Genomic DNA, 9,814 nt, shown 5'->3' on the forward strand with positions numbered 1-9,814 from the left:
ACAGCGCGCACTCAACTGAGCAGTGCAAAAAGTCAGAAGATGCTGAGGAGACTGGAGCAGCAGCCAGCAGGGAATGACGAGGCAAGTATTTGATTATTTATGTGGGGCCTATTCTGTATTGAGCCTTATATAGGGCCCATTCTGTATGGAGTATTATATGGGGCCCATTCTATATGGAGTATTATATGGGGCCCATTCTATATGGAGTATTATATGGGGCCCATTCTGTATGGAGAATTATATGTTGCCTATTCTGTATGGAGTATTATATGGGGCCCATTATTCTACATGGAGCATTATATCAGGCCCATTCTTCTGTATGGAGCATTACATGGGGCCATTCTGTATGGAGCAATATATGTTGCCCATTCTGTATGGAGTATTATATGGGGCCCATTATTCGATATGGAGCATTATATCAGGACCATTCTTCTGTATGGAGCATTACATGGGGCCATTCTGTATGGAGCAATATATGGAGCCCATTCTGTATGGAGCATTATATGGGGCCCATTCTATATGGAGCATTATATCAGGACCATTCTTCTGTATGGAGCATTACATGGCGCCATTCTGTATGGAGCAATATATGGAGCCCATTCTGTATGGAGCATTATATGGGGCCCATTCTGTAGGGAGCACTATATGGAGCACATTCTGTATGGAACATTATATGGGGTCCATTATTCTGTATGTAGCATTTTATGAGGCCCCTTCTGTCAGGAGCATTATATTGGGCACACTATTCTGTATGGAACATTATATGGAGCCCATTTTGTATGGAGAATTATATGAGACCCATTCTGAATGGAGCATTATATGGGGACCATTATTCTGCATGGAGCATTAAATGGGGCCCATTATTTTGTATGGAGCATTATATGGGGCCCATTCTGTATGGAGCATTATATGGAGCCCATTATTCACACACTCCCCACAGTCACCATCACACCACGACTATGAGAAACTGCAGACATCACATGTGGAGTATAATACCATCACTATATGAGATGTCAGCCATGTCTGCAGTGTGAATACAGGGGCAATGTGTGAAGCTGTTACATGAGGTAAGATAATGGAGGAGCACAACGTCTGAGTTAATACTTCCTACTGTACAGGCTCGGTCTGGCTTGGCGGGGTACCGGGGAAGCCCCCGGTGGGACCTCCCCTTGGCTGTGGGAGGAGCCAGCCAGAGGAGAAGTAAAGAAAAAAAAAGGGCGCGGGCCCTTTAAAAGAGCAGGGGGGCGCGCACACAGCGTTCATTACCTGAACCGCTGCGGTGCGCGTTCTGATTGATAGTGGCATGTGTGCGCCCGGCGAATGACGTCAGTTTCATGCAATGGGCGCACACATCCACCACTAGCCTCTGCTATGTCGGCGGCCATTTTGCAATGAGCGCGCTGGCCGCCGACCTGCAGAGGAGGAGGACGCCACCGGGGGGGGGCCCTGGAAGGATGCACATAATGGGGGGGCCCTGGAAGGATGCACATAACGGGGGGGCCTGGAAGGATGCACATAACGGGGGGGTCCGGATGGATGCACATAACGGGGGGGCCTGGATGGATACACATAACGGGGGGGGCCTGGAAGGATTCACATAACAGGGGAGGGGGCCTGGAAGGATGCACATAACGAGGGGGCCTGAATGGATGCACATAATGGGGGGCCTGGATGGATGCACATAACAGGGGGCCTGGAAGGATGCATATAACGGGGGGGGGCCTGGAAGGATGCACATAACGGGGGGGGGCCTGGAAGGATGCACATAATGGGGGGCCTGGATGGATGCACATAACGGGGGGGCCTGGATGGATGCACATAACAGGGGGGCCTGGATGGATGCAAATAATGGGGGGGCCCTGGATGGATGCATATAACGGGGGGGCCTGGATGGATGCACATAACGGGGGGGGCCTGGATGGATGCACATAACAGGGGGGCCTGGTGGATGCAAATAACGGGGGGGGCCCTGGATGGATGCAAATAACGGGGGGGGCCCTGGATGGATGCACATAACAGGGGAGGGCCTGAATGGATGCACATAACTGGGGGGGCCTGGATGGATGCACATACAGGGGATGGGGGGGTGGATGGATGCACATACAGGGGGGGCCTGGTTGGATGCCCATACAGGGGATGGGGGGGCTGGATGGATGCCCATACAGGGGGAAGCCTGGAAGGATGCACATACAGGGGATGGGGGGCCCTGGAAGGATGCACATACAGGGGATGGGGGGCCTGGATGGATGCACATACAGGGGATGGGGGGCCCTGGAAGGATGCACATACAGGGGATTGGTGGCCCTGGAAGGATGCACATACAGGGGATGGAGGACGGCTGGAAGGATGCACATACAGGGGAGGGGGGCCCTGAAAGGATTAACATACAGGGGATGGAGGGGGGCTGGAAGGATGCACATACAGGGGAGGGGGGGCTGGAAGGATGCACATACAGGGGTGGAGGGGGGCTGGAAGGATGCACATACAGGGGAGCGGAGTCAGGATGGATGCTCATACAGGGGAGGGGGGCCTGGATGCAGGCACATACAGGGGAAGGGGGAGCCCTGGATGGATGCACATACAAGGGGGCCAGAATGGATGAATGTACGGGGGAGGCCAGGATGGATACACATACGGGAGAGAGCTAGGATTGATACACATGGGGGCCAGGAGTAGGACAAGGGGCTAGGATGGATACCCATTCAGGGGGGCAGGATGGATACATGTGGGGGGCCCAGATGGATACATATGGGGGGCCAGGATAGATACTATATGGGAGGCAGGATAAGAGACAAGGATGGATATACAGTACAGACCAAAAGTTTGGACACACCTTCTCATTCAAAGAGTTTTCTTCATTTTCATGACTATGAAAATTGTAGATTCACTCTGAAGGCATCAAAACTATGAATTAACACATGTGGAATTATATAATTAACAAAAAAGTGTGAACCAACTGAAAATACTGGATGTCTTATATTCTAGGTTCTTCAAAGTAGACAAATTTTGCTTTGATTACTGCTTTGCACACTCTTGGCATTCTCTTGATGAGCTTCAAGAGGTAGTCACCGGAAATGGTCTTCCAACAGTCTTGAAGGAGTTCCCAGAGATGCTTAGCACTTGTTGGCCCTTTTGCCTTCCCTCTGCGGTCCAGCTCACCACAAACCATCTCGATTTGGTTCAGGTCTGGTGACTGTGGAGGCCAGGTCATCTGGCGTAGCACCCCATCACTCTCCTTCTTGGTCAAATAGCCCTTACGCAGCCTGGAGGTGTGTTTGGGGTCAATGTCCTGTTGAAAAATAAATGATAGTCCAACTAAACGCAAACGGGATGGAATAGCATGCCGCTGCAAGATGCTGTGGTAGCCATGCTAGTTCAGTATGCCTTCAATTTTGAATAAATCCCCAACAGTGTCATCAGCAAAGCACCCCCACACCATCACACCTCCTCCTCCATGCTTCTCAGTGGGAACCAGGCATGTAGAGTCCATCCGTTCACCTTTTCTGCGTCGCACAAAGACACGGTGGTTGGACTCAAATTTGGACTCATCAGACCAAAGCACTGATTTCCACTGGTCTAATGTCCATTCCTTGTGCTCTTTAGCCCAAACGAGTCTCTTCTGCTTGTTGCCTGTCCTTAGCAGTGGTTTCCTAGCAGCTATTTTACCATGAAGGCCTGCTGCACAAAGTCTCCTCTTAACAGTTGTAGAGATGTGTCTGCTGCTAGAACTCTGTGTGGCATTGACCTGGTCTCTAATCTGAGCTGCTGTTAACCTGCGATTTCTGAGGCTGGTGACTCAGATGAACTTATCCTCCGCAGCAGAGGTGACTCTTGGTCTTCCTTTCCTGGGGCGGTCCTCATGTGAGTCAGTTTCTTTGTAGCGCGTGATGGTTTTTGCCACTGCACTTGGGGACACTTTCAAAGTTTTCCCAATTTTTCAGACTGACTGACCTTCATTTCTTAAAGTAATGATGGCCATTCGTTTTTCTTTACTTAGCTGCTTTTATCTTGCCATAATACAAATTCTAACAGTCTATTCAGTAGGACTATCAGCTGTGTATCCACCAGACTTCTGCACAACACAACTCATGGTCCCCACCCCATTTATAAGGCAAGAAATCCCACTTATTAAACCTGACAGGGCACACCTGTGAAGTGAAACCCATTTCCGGTGACTACCTCTTGAAGCTCATCAAGAAAATGCCAAGAGTGTGCAAAGCAGTAATCAAAGCAAAAGGTGGCTACTCTGAAGAACCCAGTATATAAGACATATTTCAGTTGTTTCACACTTTTGTTAATTATATAATTCCACATGTGTTAATTCATAGTTTTGATGCCTTCAGAGTGAATCTACAATTTTGTGTCCAAACTTTTGGTCTGTACTGTATGAGGGAGCCAGGATGCATATATGTGGGGGGCCAGGATGGATTTATGGGGGACAGGACAAGGGACCAGGATGCATATATATGGTGGGTCAGGATGCATATATGGAGCGGCTAGGATGGATATATGGGGGAGGTGGCCCTGAAGGATATATGGGGGAGGGGCAGGACAAGGGACCAGGATGTATATATATGGGGGTTCCTGGATGTATATATATGGGGGGCCTGGATGGATATATGGGGGGGTGGCCAGGATGCATTTATGGGGGAGGGGGCCAGGATGGATATATGGGGGAGGGGCAGGACAAGGGACCAGTATGCATATATATAGGGGGGCCTGGATGCATATAAATGACAGGCCAGGATTCATTTATGGGGCAGCCAGGATGGATATATGGGGGAAGGTGGTGGCCAGGATGAATATATGGAGGGGGGGCAGGATGGATATATATGAGTGGGCAACAATTCATATATTGGGGGCCAGGATGGATATATGGGGGGAAGGGACCAGGATGCGGATATATGGGGGCACGAGATAGATTTATGGGTGAGGGGGGCAGGGCAAGGGATCAAGATGCAGATATATGGAGAGGGGCCAGGGTGGTTATATATATGGGGGGCAGGTTGCATATATGTGGGGCCAGGATGGCTATATGGGGGGGGACAGGACGAGGGACCAGAAAGGATATATGCGGGTCCAGGAGAGATATATCGTGAGGCAGGACAAGGGACATAAGAGGGCCAGTATGTATACCTGGGGAAGCGGGATGGATATCTGGGGGCCAGTCTGGACAAGGGACATAGGGGTTCAGGCTGGGTGAGATTATTAAATAAAGGGGGCCAGGATGAGGGACTTTATTAATAATATAATAATAAAATTTATTTCTATAGCGCCGACATATTCCGCAGCACTTTACATTTCAGAGGGGACTTGTACAGACAATAGACATTACAGCATAACAATAATCACATAGATCATAACAGATACCAAGAGGAATGAGGGCCCTCCTCACAAGCTTACAATCTATGAGGAAAAAAGGGGAGACACGAAAGGTGGGTGGTAACAGTTGCCCTGACTGTATGGACCAGCCATAATGTTAACTGTGTAACAGTACAGATGCAGAGGGCTACTGGATGCATAAAGCATGTGGGAACATAATGCGGAGAACCTGGTTATGGTAAAAACTTTTGGCTGTGCCACATAGGGATAGATTAGGTTAATGTGTTGAGGCGGTAGGCCAGTCTGAATAAATGCGTTTTCAGGGCACGCTTAAAATTGTGGGGATTGGGGACTAATCGTATTGACCTGGGAAGTGCATTCCAAATAATTGGCGCAGCACGTGTATAGTCTTGGAGACGGGAGTGGGAGGTTCTGATTATTGAGGATGCTAACCTCAGGTCATCAGCAGAACGGAGGGCGCGGGTAGGATGGTATACTGAAACAAGGGAGGGGATGTAGGGTGGTGCTGAGCCATGAAGAGCTTTGTGGGTGAGGGTAATAAGTTTGTACTGGATTCTGGAGTGGATGGGTAGCCAGTGTAATGACTGGCACAAGGTAGAGGCATCGGTGTAACGACTGGCGAGGAATATGATCCTGGCAGCAGCATTCAAGACAGATTAGAGGGGGGAGCGTTTGGTAAGAGGGAGACCGATTAGAAGGGAGTTACAATAGTCGAGATGAGAATGAATAAGAGAAACAGTCAGAGTTTTTGCGGAGTCAAAAGTAAGAAAAGGTCGAATTCTAGAAATGTTTTTGAGGTGCAGATAACAAGAGCGAGCCAGTGATCGTATGTGGGGGACAAAGGAAAGCTCGGAGTCAAGTATGACCCCAAGACAGCGGGCATGTTAATGGGGAGTAATAGTGGAACCACACACGGAAATGGCAATGTCGGGTATAGGTACATTAGTAGCGGGAGGAAACACAGGGAGTTCAGTCTTTGACAGGTTCAGTTATTATTACTGTTTGGGGGCCAGAATGAGGAACATGCTATATTAGTTTATGGTGACAAGTGGGGAATATAATTTCTTTAGGGTCCAATTAGGGACATTATTACTACTGTAATATAATTTACTTTTTAGGAAACGGTTTTCCATGGAGGGAACAAAATGGGATCCTGTTACTGTGCAGGGCGGTACTATGTTGCTTTTCTTCTTCATCTGACATAGTGTAGAAGTCAGGGAAAAGTAAGAACATGCTCTGGAATCGATCAGCTATTGATGACTGTGTGTTATTGTTTGCAGAGACGAGTCCTGGCTGGAATAAGTGACGGCGGTCTGTGCTGGTTGAAGAAAAGCAAAGATGAAGGACTTCAACTACAGACGTCACTGGTGAGTCAGTGTATTACATGCACACACACACACTATATACAGTGTACAGAGCTCCTTTGTATAATGTTACTGGTGATCACTGTATTACCTGCACACTATATGCTATATACAGAGGTCCTGTGTATAATGTCACTGGTGATCACTGTATTACCTGTACACTGTCACTATATACAGATCTCCTGTGTATAATGTCACTGGTGATCCCTGTATTATCTGTACACTGACACCATATATAGAGTTCTTGTGTATAATGTCACCAGTGATTACTGTATTACCTGTGCACTGACACTATATACAGAGCTCCTGTGTATAATGTGACTGGTATTATCTGTACACTGATACTATATATAGAGTTCCTGTGTATAATGTCAGCAGTGATTACTGCATTACCTGTACACTGACACTATATATAGAGCTCCTGTGTATAATGTCACTGGTGATCACTGTATTAATCAGGCCCGGATTGGTAATATGTCCAACTGGGCATTTCCCCGCTGGGCCGCTGTCATGTGGGCTGCGGGCGGCAGCGCCTGCTCATCTGGCCGCTTGCCAGCTGATGCGGCCACTGGCCTGGCTGTTGTTCCTGCCACCGACCCTCTGCGTGCATGGGCTTGCGGTTATAGTTTCCAACCCTCCCGGGATTTTTCTGTCCCACACTGCAGGGAGATAAGCCACCACGCCCCTCCCACGCACCCCATCCTCGCCCTAGCATGAGACCTCCCCCCCCGCAGCCACTCACAGCTTCGCTTGGCTGCTCTCTTCTCTGTACACAGGACTTGTGATGAGGTCACAGGAGGGGAGGAGTCAGGGGGTCACATGATCAGGAGCCTTTGTCCAGACCCCTGATCATGTGATCCCTGACTCCGCCACTCCTGTGACCTCATCACAGGTCCTGTGCGCACAGCCCTGCCTCTTGGTGTCTGCAGGACTCTGCTGTGCTGGTTGTCATGGTGCTGGATGAGGGAAGTATGTGTGGGGTCAGGCAGGGTTTACAGGGTAGATGTAGCAGAGCTGTGTGTGCATGAGGTGTACGGAGCGGAGCCCGTGTGTGTATGAGGTGTATGGAGTGGAGCCGAGCCGTGTGTGTACGAGGTGTACGGAGCAGAGCCGTATGTACGAGGTGTACGGAGCAGAGTCGGATGTGTACTAGGTGTACGGAGCAGAGCCGGATGTGTACGAGGTGTACAGAGCAGAGCTGTGTGTACGAGGTGTACGGAGCAGAGCTGGATGTGTACGAGGTGTACAGAGCAGAGCCGCGTGTACAAGGTGTACAGAGCGGAGCCGCGCGTGTACGAGGTGTACGGAGCAGAGCCGTGTGTACGAGGTGTACGGAGTAGAGCCGGATGTGTACGAGGTGTACAGAGCAGAGCCGTGTATGTACGAAGTGTATGGAGCAGAGCTGCATGTATGAGGTGTACGGAGCGGAGCCGTGTGTGTACGAGGTGTATGGAGCGGAGCCGTGTGTACGAGGTGTACGGAGCGGTGCCGCGTGTGTACGAGGTGTACGGACCGGAGCCGCGTGTGTATGGGATGCACGGAGCGGAGGCATGTGTGTACGGAATGTACGGAGCGGAGCCATATGTGTACGGGATGTACGGAGCGGAGCCAAGTGTGTTCGAAGCATACAAAGCGGGCTTTTCCCACGGACACAGGAGTACACGGTGGAGCCCTGAGGAGCATTTTAAAACTCACACATGACGTGCCAGCTGAAGTGATGTGCTGGAATGTGACCGGAAATGAGATAATTTCATGAGGAGATTGTGACGGAACTAGGAATGCTTCAGATCCATCACCATGTCCTCCTCCGACAGCGCGGACAGTAGGATCGCCTTGGAATCGGGGATGCCGGCCATGTGAGTGGATCATGATATGTCCTGCATCGGGAGGCTCAGGTGGACACTACAATGGGAGGTGGGCTGCTACAGTATCTTTATAGAATCTTTCTTTATTTCTTTCTCTCTTTTTCTTTCTTTCTCTGTTCTTTCTTTCTGATTCTCTGTTGTCTTTCCCTCATTGTCTTTCTCTCTCTCTGTTCTTTCTTTCTCTTATCTTTCTTTTGTCTTTCTCTCTCTCTGTTCTTTCTTTCCCCTCTTTCTTTTTCTTTCTTATCTTTCTTTCTCTGTGTTCTTTCTTTCTTTTCTTTACTTCTTTCTCTCTGTTCTTTCTCTGTTCTTTCTTTCCCCTTTCTTTCTGTCTCTGTTCTTTCTTCTTTCTCTCCCTGTTCTTTCTTTCTCTCCGTCTGTTTTCTTTTTTCTCTCTCGCTCTGTTTTCTCTCTTCCTTAGGGCCAGTCAGTGTGCCCATAATGCCAGCCACTGTGCCCTCAGTACCAGTCAGTGTGATCAGCAGTGCTAAATCGGTGCGGTTGGGTGTGGACATGGGTGTGACTAGTTGCAAAATGGATGTGGCCAGGGTGTGGCCTAAAATTTGCAGCGGCGCGCTGCGCGCGACGCAGTCTTTGTCCCTCTTTCCCTTCTTCAAAACTTGGGAGGTATGATAGGGGCGGCTATGACCAGGGGGTCTGGTTGCCCAATGGATAGCAGTTCTGCCAGGAACTCTGTCACCGTGTGTACAAAAGGGGACAGAGGTTTGGGAGGAGTACTGTACCTAAAAGCAATAAATAGGACTGAGCTGAAATACTGGGCACAGCTCTGATTACATGTTATATAGCCGTGTTAATCTCCGCTCACTTCTTGTAACCTACAAGTGTACAAAGATATTATATAGTCACCATGTGACTAGTGGGCCTGTGTAACTTCAAATGCCAGGGCTGAAATTTAGTCCCAGTCTGGCCCTGGTATTAATGTACACTATATGCTATATACAGAGGTCCTGTGTATAATGTCATTGGTGATCACTGTATTACCTGTACACTGACACTATATACAGATCTCCTGTGTATAATGTCAGCAGTGATTACTGCATTACCTGTACACTGAAATTATATACAGAGCTCCTGTGTAGAATGTCACTGGTGATCACTGTATTACCTGTACGCTGACACTTTATACAGAGGTACTGTGTATAATGTCACTGGTGGTAATAAGTGTTGTTAGTATTGTGGTTTGTATTCATAATCAGTATTGTAGTATTCGGTCACTATGTG

This window comes from Dendrobates tinctorius, unplaced genomic scaffold, assembly GCF_039654945.1.
Source record: "Dendrobates tinctorius isolate UK_male_01 unplaced genomic scaffold, ASM3965494v1 ptg000020l, whole genome shotgun sequence".
NCBI lineage: Eukaryota > Metazoa > Chordata > Amphibia > Anura > Dendrobatidae > Dendrobates > Dendrobates tinctorius.